Here is a 13527-nt window from a genome sequence, read left to right on the forward strand (position 1 = left end):
GAATAAATGGGACAGCACTTTACAAACTGTGGCATGTAGGTACAGTGGGAGGCACAGCACCAGCTACTCCTGGTTCCTACAGTCGTCTAACCTACACCGCTTCAGATGCAATGGCAATGACAGAACAGGAAGGTGATAGACAACTAGCCACACTGCCCTCTCTTCTCGGATCTCTCTGATGGAGTAAAGTGTACCACCAAAAAAACAGTTCTTGTTCTCAAAAGACCCTATCAATTTGTCAGTTATTCTATTTAAATAAAGATGTAAGATGGCTTTTTTCTTGAGAAAGTACAGGGTTTTTGTATTTGTTTTTCAAAAAACTTCATGCTTACCATTTTAATTTCTGTGAAGGACACCAGTATGTCCTGATCATCATGTGACCTTGTCAACCCAGGCAGCTGGAATCAGTGTGGGAGAGGAGGCCACAGGCCACTTCCCACGTCCAAGTACAACATAGTTCTGATCTGTGAAGATTATCCAATTCTGAATCAAGAGGCCAGCCCAAGTGCTTTACCAACACTCTCTCATTGACACCCCACACTCTGTGAGATGGGTATTACCATCTCCACATTTTATAGATGAGGAAAGATGCAAAGTGGCTTAACGGGGCAGGGCTAGGACTCAGGCTCCAAGGCTGTGCTCTTCACCGCTGTGCCACACTACCTCATTCAGCTACTTCCACTGACAAATCCATCTGGAGCCATCAGAAACTTTCTATGTGTTCTGTGCTCCAAGAAAGAGTTCCATCCACTCAACAGTTACTGGGCACATCACTTTAGATAAAGACTACTCTATGTATCCAGCGGGAGGATCAAAATTCTGTGAGAACTTGAGTCTAAAGAAAACTCAGGAAAGCACTCAAAGATGCTAATACCAAAAGATGCAGTGATTCTCAAAACAGGCTATGAAACACTATAGACTATATTGTCACAACCCCTAGAACCTGTCTGGGATAATTAGGAGCCTACTGAGGGTATGTACCATAGCATGAAGACTTCTTAGAGAACAGTAATTCAGAGTTTTTAGCAAAAAGAAACTGCCCTCCCTACTACCTACTCTATCCTGCCTCTCTAATTCACTGTATATATAACATCATAAATCTCCCACACATCCTTTTTTGGTGTTATGGGAACATATTTCCATCCTTGGGGGAGTTGGTAATAATTAGCCTGGAGCTTTACTGGGACACTGTGAGAGGCTACATCAGATGAGCCTCCCCACCAGGTTCTACTTGAAGCAAATATTCCTCCAGATCACCATGATCAGTGACTATTCATGACTCATCTTCCCTCTTGCTTTGGTTCTCTAAGTTAGCTTCTGCCAAGATTTTTTCCCTATGTAAAGTACTCCATGAAATGTTAATCTAAATGGCTCCAGGCCCTCCCACCATACAGAAATTAATTTCAAAAAATAACAACTAGTTATAAACAAACTCTTCTTTTCCCCTCAATTTATTATGTACATAAAACAAGCATTTGGAATTGATTATAGATCTAAGGCTCTCTTCGTCTCACAATTTATTCACTGCTACAGGTCTGTCTGTACAAACACTTTAATGTCAGCCAAACCTTTCCAGTTGGACACATGACACTGAAACTCTGAGAGGGGAAGCAAGGCTTTAACATTCAGTACTTGTCATTTGTATCCTGCTTCACAAAGCAGTATCCTACCTGCCCTCAGGGAACTTGCCAGTGGAGGGAGAGGATCAAATAATCAATGTCAGAGTCAGAAAGGAACAAGAAGGGCTCCAAGAAACCAATTAATTTCAATTAGTTTGTGTATCTGTCACGGAAGGACACCCCTGCCCCCCACCTCCCTTCTGGTGGAAAATGGGCTGAAATCTCAAGGAGTCTGGATTGGCTCACCAATGGTGGCAGTGTGTGCATTCCACAAGAGGGAACAGCATCAGCAAGGACCTGTGAATGGAGAGGGACAGGGCCAGTCATGCCAGTCCTGGAAGGCCACAATGAGGATGTAGACTTTGTCCCAAGAGCAATGCAGAATGACTGAAGGGTGACTGCATGTGATCTGGTGAGAGGTGTGGAGGGGCATACTTTGAAAAGCTCACTCCGGCTGCGTGTGGAAAACACTGAAAAGAGGCAAGAAGGGGCCAGGGAAGGTCAGTTAGGCTCTTAAAACAAATTTGGTGAGACCATGGTAGCCTGGACTCCAATGGTGTGACAAAAGAAAGGATTTGAGAAAAAGTCTGGAGACATATGCATGGAACTTATGGGCTGGATGGGACAAAAAGATGAGAGCATTGAGGACAAGCCCTAGGCATCAGGATTACAAGACTGGAAGAGAGAGGTACCATCACCAAGATTGGGAATCAGAGAAGGATCAGGTTTAAAGGGATGTAGTAGGTTCTGTTTGGGACATCTCAGAGTATGAGATTTTTGGTGATCTCCTACTATGCATCAGAAAGGTGTTCAAAGCTCTGGGAACTACATGTCCCCTGGACAGGAGACTAATGGATCTTTACAAATTATCCAAAACCAGTAGAAAGGCAAACCTGTTGAATGATAAAGTTTTTCTTGAAGTCATGAGCTCCAAATAATACTGTGCAAGCAACATATATAATAAAACCATTTCAGAAATTCTGCCCAAGTTCAACTTTTGAAATACATCTTTCAAGAGAAATTTAAATTTGATGTTAAAAAAAAAATCTTCCAATTCTGGAATCCTGATTCAAACTAGGCAGCAAACAAGAAACTTCAAAGTGGAGGAAAAAACATAACTGTTCCCTAAAATGAGCGAGGACAGTCCCTGCATCACCCAAACAGCTCAGGAGTATGCACTAATTCACTCAATTTTGAGGTAAGGATTGGAAAGGGAACTTTCACTGAAGATTTGTGTCCCAGACACTTGAAGACACCCTCCCATTTGATCTCTGTGATAGGAATTACACTATTTCTCAAATAAGGAAAGTGAAGCAGAGAAACTGAGTAACTTACCTGAGGCCTCATTACTAGTAAGGACAGACATGGGAATCAAAAAGGCAGAGGACACCTTTCACCAATGCCCATGACCATGAAAGGAAAGCAGCTGGCTGGGTGCCAGTCCTCTACCTTGGAGGGCAGATATTATGATGCTTATTTTGAAAAGTTTTTTTTTTTTTTGTTATTGTTGTTACCTGCAATTATTTGTCCTTAGCCTAAAAATAATCCTAATTGTTGAAAAGCTGTTTTTCCCAATTCAATTCTCTCTGCTTCAGCTTCTAAAGAGTTTCACCTAGTTAGACATATGGTAACCTCCACCATGTTTTACGCGTGTGGAAACAGAAAATATTCTACCATCCTTACAGATGGCAAGCGCAAGCACTACACAGAAATGGGGGACCGAGTGAATGAAATCATGATAAATGGCAGGGGCACCAACTAGTGGCACACTGATGACAAGGTGTTAAAATATAAGCAAATGCCTGATACGCTGGAGTGATATAGAGTACACCTTTGGTCTTTTATACATACATATGGAAGAGTATGTATGTGGTGTATGTGTGTGAGCCTACACATGCACACCCATGTTTAGCTCTTTGTAGATGTTTCAAAGCCTACTATGCCTCCAGGTACCTGTAATAATAGGGCTTCTCAACCTGCCCTAGCTCAGACATGGGGCAGGGTGATTGAGGTGGCAAGAAGGCAGAGGTGGGAGTCTCAAAGGGAAGAAGGGAGCAAGGGCAATGTGGCCTCAGGCAAGTCAGACAGGTCCTGGTACCATGGAAAAAGTATGCACTTCCAATTCAGACATATCCTGTGCCAATCCCATCACCAGCTGTGTGACCTCAGGCAAGCTACCTAATCTTTCTGAGCTTCAGTTTTTTATCTGCAAAATGGGAAAAATAAAGTACCACAGAGCATCTGTGTGGGCACAAAAGGGGTTCTATGAAACTCCTCAGCACAGGCTCCTCCTTGGAGGCCTCAATTCCCTTCGTTCCTTGAACATGCTTAATGTCAGTTTCCTGGTCTGCAAAGGAGCAAGAGAGGTGACAAATACGATAGGTGTTATTACAGGATTACAGGAAGATGCCCACAGATCTGCCAATTCCAGCCCTACACAAATACTTGTTATTAATGTTCCCTGGGACTATGGGATAATGGGATTAACTGTGGGGCTAATTAATGGGTCACATGTGTGAAAAAATGCTTTGAACAGTAAGCACCACTGGCAGAATTCACTGCTTCCAAAGAGACTGGTAATAATTTGGGGATATAATGCTTTAAAATGACATTCAGAAGGAGAGTAGTCTCAGGGCAACGGCTGCAATTCCTCACCTTGCACCCCAGGCCGTGTTTCTGGGGTTCAGGGCCAAGCTCAAGTTAGCTGGCCCCTGAATGTAGTGACCATTCTGGAGGAGGCATCTAGATGGTTAGTCTTCGTGGAGTGACTGCTAAGGGATCGGCTGGTGCCAAAAAGCTTGACACATAACACTGGGCAGAAAGCCCCAGCGGCCCAGCTCAGAAGCCAGCCAGAGAACAGGAAGATGCTCTGCCCCACTCCAAAGCACTGCAAGAGGCCAGCAATTCGTCTCTCCTGTTCTTGCCAGGAATACTGACAATAAGAGAGAAAAAAAAAAACAGATATGGCTGGAGAGTGACACCAAAGTCCTGACTCCTAAAAGGTTCTTTAAATAAATCCATCAAAATCTATGCAAAGAAACCTCATGGAATGCTATGACCCCAAAGATGGTCACTTCCAAAATTTGTTGTAAATTTTGAGAAAATAACAGCAGGACTAAGGATGTGGCTCAGTGGTATAGCACTTGTCTAGCATGCTTGAGGCCCTGGGTTTGATCCCCAGCACCACAAAGCAAAGCACAGCAGGCTTCAGCTCAAGTGTCATCCCCTCAGAAAGACCTTCCTGAACACCTTGCCCTAAAGAGCAGCCTCCCCATTTCCTTCCTTGCTTTATTCCTCAGAACAATGGTTCTACCTGATATTAGCTCATACACCTACTCACTTACCTGTCACTCACAAGAATATGTCCTTCATGTGGCAGAAATGGGTTTGTTCACTGCTATGTCCCAGTGCTGATACATAGGAGGCATTTTAATATTAACTGGCTCAATGATTGAGCAGACACTGCATATACTACCTAAGTAAACTGTTTATGTCCTTAGAAAATTTCAAATAGTTCAGAAGATAAATACAACATTTACAGCTGAATATATTTTAGAAAGTAGACATCAGGTATAATAAGTTCTGGAATGTAACATATCATGACACAGTTGCCATGAGAAAGTGAGGTGTAACTTTTTTTTTAACATTTAAGAATTTACCTTTTTTAAAGAGAGAGAGAAGATTTTTTAAATATTTATTTTTCAGTTTTCAGTGGACACAACATCTTCATTTTATTTTTATGTGGTGCTGAGGATCAAACCCAGCGCGCCGCGCATGCCAGGCGAGCGTGTTACCGTTTGAGCCACATCCCCAGCCCCAGTGAGGTGTAACTTAAACCCCAGATCTACTTAGTAGTATCCAGGTGCACAAGACTACCTAACAGGGGACTGCAGACAAGGCACAGAACCAGTGTCTAATGTTGTTTGTCCTGGGAAAATGCATTTCTTTTAGGAAACTGAAATTCCAATCCAGCTGCTGTATCAAAGAAAAGGATCCTTCTAGAAAAGAGGGGAACATCACCTTGTCGTCCTAACTGCTCACACATAAATAAAGCCTCCTTCGCAGGCTACCACCTACCAGGGGCTCAAAGAGCTGCTACCACCCCAAAGAGTCTGGACTCCAGACCTGTGGCTCTAGCACCTGCCTATGCATCAGAATCAATCCTCCCAGCCTGCAAGGCCCAAGGAATTTGCGGCAAAGGACCAGAAAACAGGATGCAAATCTAATACATGCAGTTCTCACAAGTCACTTTCTTAAAACCATGTATTTTATTTTCAAATAGGAGATTCTGGAAATCATGTTATGCATAACAAGCAAGCATGCAATGCCCCCTTCATAAATAACATAAAAAGCAACTTATCTAACAAATTAATTTCAGACTTTAAACACCGCAAGGTTAAAAGCAGTAATCAGTCCTTCTACTCTACAGGGGGAAGAGCATATGAATAACCAGAGAAATAAAAGCAGAGTTAGTACTGCTTTTCCAAATACACATACTAAAACTGCCCTTAAACAAAAACACCTTCAAAAAGACCCTTACAGGAAATAGCCCCGGATCCCCAGGTGGGTGGGGAGCTGCATCTTTGGGAAACACTCCTGTCAACAGCTCTCTTAAAATGAGGCCTGGATGACAGATTCCAGCCCTGCTCAATTTGACTGTCCAAGAAGCCACAAGTTACATTCCCAAGGAAATGCTCTAGTCCTCCAATGAAAATGTGTCTGCAAGAGCAGCAAACTCCCTTTCTAATAGTCTCATCAACTCTCACAGGTTCAGTGTCCCAAAAGAAGCTAAAACACCATTCTTTTAAAGGGTGGCAGAACTTTATCCTTTGGATTATTTCAAGAAACTCAGGTGTTTCAGATCTGCCTCTGATGAACAAGGGTTCTATCAAGTTGGGAACGGTTTGGAATCAAAGTCCATTTACCAGGAAAAACTCTTACAAAGTAGCAGTTCCCACAATCCTTTTGTGAGTGCCCAACATGGTCTGCTGGATCTCATGGCCTTAGCCCCTGAAATCAAGATAACAAGCCCATAAGTCTTCACTTACGATTTTGAATTTTGAATTTGTTTTGCATTCATGGATGGTGACATTTTCCACTGCAGACTTTGACATTTCATAGCAAGTTTTTCTTCTGAAAGATACATTATTTTATCCAGCTTCCCAAGAAAGATCAAAATTAATGTGCAATATCAAGGTTTTAGTATATCACTCAAAATGCAGGACACATCACCACAGAATCTTTCCTCCTAGGCAAGTTTTTTTCTTCAACTAAGTGTTTCTGCTTTAAAATTTAACCCTTCAGGCTGGGGATGTGGCTCAAGTGGTAGTGCGCTCGCCTGGCATGCGTGCGGCCCAGGTTCGATCCTCAGCACCAAACAAAGATGTTGTGTCTGCCGAAAACTAAAAAATAAATATTAAAAAATTCTCTCTCTCTCTTTAAAAATAAAATAAAATAAAATATAACCCTTCAGTCACTATTCCCTGGGCACATTAACAAATTAGGTCCTAGATATTTTTTAAAAATTTAACATCCTGTAAGTATATACATGAACATTCCCATTTTAAAATTTTTACTTTTTATTTGTTTTAACAAATCCTTGTTCTCCATGATTTTTCAAACATGAACATTTAAATATCTAGCCAGGCACAGTGGTAAATACCTATAATACCGGCGATTTGGGAAGCTGAGGCAAGAAGATCACAAGTTCAAAGCCAGCCTCAGCAAATTAACAAGACCCAAAGCAACTTAGTTAAACCTTGTCTCAAAATTAAAAAATAAAAATAAAAAAAGGGTTGGCAATGTGGCTAAATGGTTAAGCACCTCTAGGTTTAATTCCTGGTACTAAAAAATGAAACAATAAAAAAAGAAAATTGAAATACACATACTACAGGAACTCTTCACTGTCACTAACCCTGGCTGCTGGCCTGCTATGACCACGCCTTCATTTCTAAAAGTCACGTAAGAAAGTGACCTGCTTACTCTGAAAATCTCACTTTCATTCCAAGTCTACCCAGATACCAATTTTTTTTTTCACACTTGTGGAAATTCTGGGCCTCTCTTCAAAAATGTGACCAAAGTACAATAAATGAGAGGCTGAAAAATGAGTACTTTCTGCTTATTCTCCTGGGTGACAATCTTCTTCCTCCATTACTTCTAAACCAAAAGGTACCCTTCTATTTGGAAAATACTGTTTTAGAAAAAGGTACCTTTACACTATTATTTCCAGAATGACTAGATGTACAGAAGGAGAAATTACAATCTGCTGAGAAAATTGCAAAATAATTTCTAACTCTACTTGCTATAATTTGACAATTCTATCTTAAGAGTCTAGAAAATGTACCATTGTAAGCTGTCTCAAACCCATTATCCTAATTGAAATCTACCTAAATGGAATAGTTAGTTCCTTTTCAAGTCACATAAAAGCGCATACAGAGCAGAGATCCTTCCTATTAAATCAAGGAATGGTACACCTATAAAGTACATGTCACCAAAGCACTAAAGATTTTAGCCTCAAAATACCTCAACCATTTATAATGGCATATGTGAACAGAGATCTAGACATCTTCAAATGCAGATATACATACAAATGAAGTACTGAACAATTCCCCTTTTAAAAAAATCAAAATCAAGAAAAGCAGACATATTATTAATTATCTAGTTGGTTTTCATTACCAATTTTTTTCCCCATGTTTTATTGTTTTCTTTTCAATACACTGAACCAGCCAGATTTTGTGGCACACATCTGGAGTCCCAGCTACTTTGGAGGCTGAGGCAGGAGGGTTGCTGGAGCCCAGGTATTTGAAGCCAGCCTGAGAAAACCTGTCTCCAAAAAATAAAATAAATAAATAAAACAAGACAAAACAAACTAAAAGCCACTGGCTGGGTACAATGGTGCACACTGTAATCTCCAGCAATTCAGGAGGCTGAGGCAGGAGGACTGTAAATTGGAGACCACAACCTGGGCATCATGGTGAGGCCGCATTTCAAAATAAAATAAAAAGAGCTAGGATTTGGCTCAGTTTGGTAGAGTGCCCTAGGTTCAATCCTCAGTACCACAAAAACACTGGTGCTTTCACTCTTCTGTGTTCACAGAATAGACAATCCTGAACATCTGACTTTGTAATATGCTGCACATTTTGGTAGCTTATTAAAATGGGTCTCTGTCATAGGAATGTGAACCAACTGGACAAGAGAGGAAAGGCAGCCACAGGCACAATAGGAAGCAAAGGAAGGCCAGCCGAAGGCTTAAAAACTACAGCAAGAAATCATCTCCAAAAAAAAAAAAAAGAAATCATCTCCACTCCAGTAATTGAGGGCCAAGCCCTGACTCCTTCTGTATTTAAAGTCCACAGTGCTGACACTTCATTAATTTTAAATGAATTTTTACGGTAGGTTTTCTGTGATTACCAACAGCTTGCATTACCAGCTCATGGAATGGCTCCATGAGTGAAGAGATCCAGTTTCTTCAGCACAGTGTCCAGGATCACATGCCCACCTTTGTGTAAAGGTTAGTGCTGGCAACAGCCTAGGAAATCCTCAGAAGCAATAAGATAAAGAGCCCCTCCTCCAAAACCCTTATGAAGCCAGATCCCTGACTCCCTGGATCCCTGGAGGAGAAGGCAGGGAAGGAAAGAAGCTTAAATGGCCAAAGGCAGAAGGTGAACACCTTTGACTATAATTTAAATTTCTGTGGCAAGGGGCACAGTTCAGTGGTAGAGCATTTGCCTAGCAAGCATAAGGCCCTGGGTTGGATCCCGGGCATTAAAAAAAAAAAAAAAATGTTTTGCAATGCCATTAACTACCAGCCTTGTCTTATTTATTGAGCTGCAGGGGGCAGGGGGGAGGGGGGAGGGCGTGTCTTTCTGAAACCAACAACTTCTATCTTTACTGTCTGTGGCAAAATTGGAAAAAGGAACATAAACTCGAACCATACTCTCATGAGCAGAGCTCCTCATCATAGGACATACACCAGGTTAATGAGGAAAGGAAGGAGTCAGTGACCAGCAATGGCAGCTGTGTGCTCAAGACTGGCCATAGGCTGCCACAGCAAATGGCTGGACTTGGGGCTGGAGGGGAAAGCTGAGGCCCCAAGGCATTCTAGGAAGGGACAGGATCTACCCACCAGTTGCAGGGCCAGCCTCCAAGTTCTTTAAGTAGTTATGGGAGGGAACTTTCTGGCTATAATCAAGAATTATCAGACTTAACAGAAAAGCTAACCACAGGCATTTAGAATGAAGAAGGAAGGGGGAAGGAGAGAGAGAAGGATTAAATCCAACAAAAATGAAGAAGGGCCCTGTGAGAAGTAAGAGGCAAGAAACCAGGAGGGAGAAAATATCCTGGGCCCCAGAGTGCCTGGCTAGGAGAACAAGCTCATCCAGTGCTCCCTCTAAAGAGGTTTTAAGGATTTGAGAGGGAGCAGGCTTGCAGGGAGGGAAGAGAGTCTCGGAGTGCAAAGACAGCCTCAAGAGCCCTGGGGAAACCACACCATGAGGAACGTGCAGTATGCTCACTGGCCTTATCTGTGCTCCAGATTCATGGCCTCCTGGAAGTGACCCCTCCATTCTCAAAAGCTGGTTACAGAGCTGCTCAAACAAGAGGTGTGCAAGAGAGCGCTTCCTTAACCCATCTTGGTTAAGGGCTATTTGAAAACCTGACAAACATCAAAGAACTTACACACAAATGCTTATGTGTGTGTGCGCGCACAAAATATCCACATGATTCAATTTTCCAAGAGACAGACTTCCTTTCTCCCTCCCCAAGTATGAAAACTCCAGATGTTTATAGAGTAAGGTAGTGTTTTGATTGCATCCCTCTGTATGGCCAGTGCCTGGTCCTGGGGAGTTTGGAAAGGACAAGAGACAGGGAGAACAAAAGTTCTACCCCAAGAAGATGATATCTTCTAGGGCCTCTCAAATCTTCACCAGTAACTTCACTCCTGGAACCTAGACCACAGGGGGAAAATAGTTGGTTACTCTGTAGATATTCAAGAAAGAACCAAAAAAATTGAAAAACAAATTAAAATTCCAAAACATACTTAGGTGCTTAAGTTAAAAAAGAGAGGGAAAAACTGGGTGTGGTGGCTTATGACTGTAATCCCAGTGGCTCGGGAAGCTGAGACAGGAGGATTATGAGTTAAAAGCCAGCCTCAGCAATGGTGAGGTGCTCAGTAACTCAGTGAGACCCCGTCTCTAAATAAAAAATAAAATATAGCTGGGGATGTGGCTCAGTGGTCGAGTACCCCTGAGTTCAATCCCCAGTACCCCCCCCAAAAAAAAGGCGGGGGAGGGAGGGAGGGAAAACTGGCACACCAATTTATAAACTATTAATTTGGAAGAAAATAATTTAATTGTCAGGTGTGGTGGTGCATGTCTATAATCCCAGAAGTTCAGGAGGCTGAGGCAGAGGATCACGAGTTCAAAGCTAGCCTCAGCAAAAGCAAAGTGCTAAGCAACTCAGTAAGATCCTGTCTCTAAATTAAAAAAATACAAAATAGGGCTGGGGATGTGGCTCAGTAATAGAATGCCCCTGAGTTCAATCCCTGGTACCCCCCCAAAAGAATTTAATTAACCATTTTATAATTTAAAATTTGTGTTTAATTCTATTCAAGGAATTAAAATACTTGCTCTAATATTCTTCAAAGCCTTCCCTAAAAAGGACAGCAAGGTGTATAAGGACCTTGTTTTAAGGATTCACAGAAGGCAGACTCCTGTGGCAAGCATCTGAACTTGCCCAGTCACAGTCCCCAAGCACAGACACTCTTCTGAGCAGTGTCACCTGCTGAATTCAAGGGATTTCTGTATAACCACCCATATTAACTATGAGGAAATAATCTACCTCACAAGTTCTTTATCAAGCTTCAAAGAATTTGGCTTGAAACCACTCCAGTGGCTAGATGAGGGCTCTGAAGCCAGTTCTGGACTTCCGACCTGTCTGGCAGGGCCCTTCCCTCCCTCAGCACTTGTGTCACACATGCCTGTGATGCTGACTTGTACCCTACACTGACAGGCAGGAGGAAAAACTAAGGTGTTGAACTCAAGTACCTGCTCCTGACTTACTGCTTATTGTTTAAGATGATGAGACTAAAACTTCTCATTTTGAAACACCAACTTAAGCATTTGTATAAAAGGTATCCTAAGAAAGAAAAACATGGCCAAAAAATACACTCTTTTCCCTTGGTTTTCTGTAAAGCACCGTCTCACTCAACATTGACCCATCAACAGGGCGGCCAGCTGTGTGCTCACTCAGCAATACGGGGTGCAAGGCAGAGCACCCCACTGCAGCCCTGGGGAGGGAGCCTAGGAGAAGCAGGATGGGAGTCCTGGGAGAGGGAACTGAAGCTAATGGGTCAATTCTAGAGATACCACAAGGCAGCTAACCTTTTTATCAGGCCACAGCAGAGTCAGACTTTATAAACAGTCAAAGCTGCAGTTTCTGGAAGGCTCCTCCAAAACTGTGGTCAAAGAAATACACATTAAATATGTTTTCAATTTTATTTTTTGAGACTAATACTCTGGCATTATAAATTCATACAACCCTTTAGAAGGGCCTCTTGACCACCTACCCCAGAACATTCTAGGCCCTGGACTTTTATGCTTGCTACCAAAACAACTCTATCACCTAATTCAGAAGCTCAAGATGTGCTTTTTTTCCTCCTTCCCTAAGATTTTGGAACTACAAATCAGATCTGAAATAAAATGCATTCGGGCTATTAAGCCTACCGTGAACATGCCTCTCAATCATAGTCAAGCCTTTAGACAAAAGCTAAGTCAACTAAATGAGTTTAGTCTCTGGCTCAGAGCATGATCAATAGTCATTTCTGTTCAGAGTTTTAGCCTTAAAAAAAAAAAAATTAATGTTCCTGCTTTACTATGAACCCCAGCCTTCAGGATCGAATACCACTCATCCTATCCCCACAGGCTTTAGCTTGCCCTGGGAAATTAAAACAAAAGCAACTTGTTTCCCACGGGGTTTCTACTTCTCTGATTTATTTTCCATTTCAATCTCACCTCTGAACTTAGCCAGAACAGCAGCTCAACTTTCCCTGAAGACAGCTCGCTTCAGGCTTCCTAAAGCAAGTACTGGAGTTTCTGCTCTGAAATCTGTAGGGGCGAGAGGAAGATGGGAAGCCAAGGAGATCCACAACCTTTAGTCATCAGTGGGGTCAGGTGTAGCTCAGTGATAGAGCACACGGTTAGCATGTGTGAGGCCCTGCCAACAACTCTATCACCTAGTCAGAAGCTCAAGATGTACTTTTTCCCCCCTTCCCATGCCCAGCACCAAAGAAAAACTATCTACAGTCATTGTAAACTAATAATATTCAAGAGGTCATCTCTAAAAAGTATCTGAGGACATCAAGATGGCTCCTGTTCCAGTTTAGATAAGGAGGAGGAGTTCCATCATTTTAATTAAAGGAAACAACAGCACAGGGTAGGAAATGTTCAGCCCAATGTCCTCAGTAGCAGAGCCAGTCTGTGTGAGGCGCTCCTTTGTGCTTACTTCTGGGCTACAGTCACAGACTCCCTGGCCCTCTGGATGGCTTTAACCTTGCTACTTTGTCAAACAGCTTTTCCCTATTTGGCATCAAGTCCCAAACAAACAAACACACACAAACACACACACACACACACACACACACACACACACACACACACACACACCCTCTACCTCTCAGAGGCCAAATTAGCAGCAACATAGAGTTAGAAGTCATCACATGGTTACCTGTAATAGAATTCACCTTGTAACAGAATTCACCTAAAATACAAACATCTGCATGAGACTTCGCCTCTCAGAGGGCCTGTTTAAAATCCATCTATGGAAAAGAACACTTGCCTTGGTCTGTCAGGCTGAGTCCTACAAGGGCATCCCCTTACCTCCCTTTCCATCATAACTGCAATGTTTTCCATCA

At 42.3% G+C, this 13527-nt stretch overlaps 1 protein-coding gene and 1 long non-coding RNA gene across 3 annotated transcripts in view; both read right to left on the minus strand.

The window, feature by feature from the left end:
• Tex2 (testis expressed 2) overlaps positions 1 to 13527 on the minus strand; it is a 106668-nt gene that overhangs the window by 82930 nt on the left and 10211 nt on the right. The window lies entirely within an intron of this gene.
• On the minus strand, positions 8273 to 12745 carry LOC139702470 (uncharacterized). The gene is made up of 4 exons (XR_011705109.1): positions 12629 to 12745; positions 11999 to 12072; positions 10503 to 10564; positions 8273 to 8441 (listed from the first exon to the last, which is right to left on the minus strand). It is a non-coding gene; the product is annotated as an uncharacterized lncRNA (long non-coding RNA).

This window comes from Marmota flaviventris, chromosome 17 (assembly GCF_047511675.1).
Source record: "Marmota flaviventris isolate mMarFla1 chromosome 17, mMarFla1.hap1, whole genome shotgun sequence".
Lineage (NCBI taxonomy): Eukaryota > Metazoa > Chordata > Mammalia > Rodentia > Sciuridae > Marmota > Marmota flaviventris.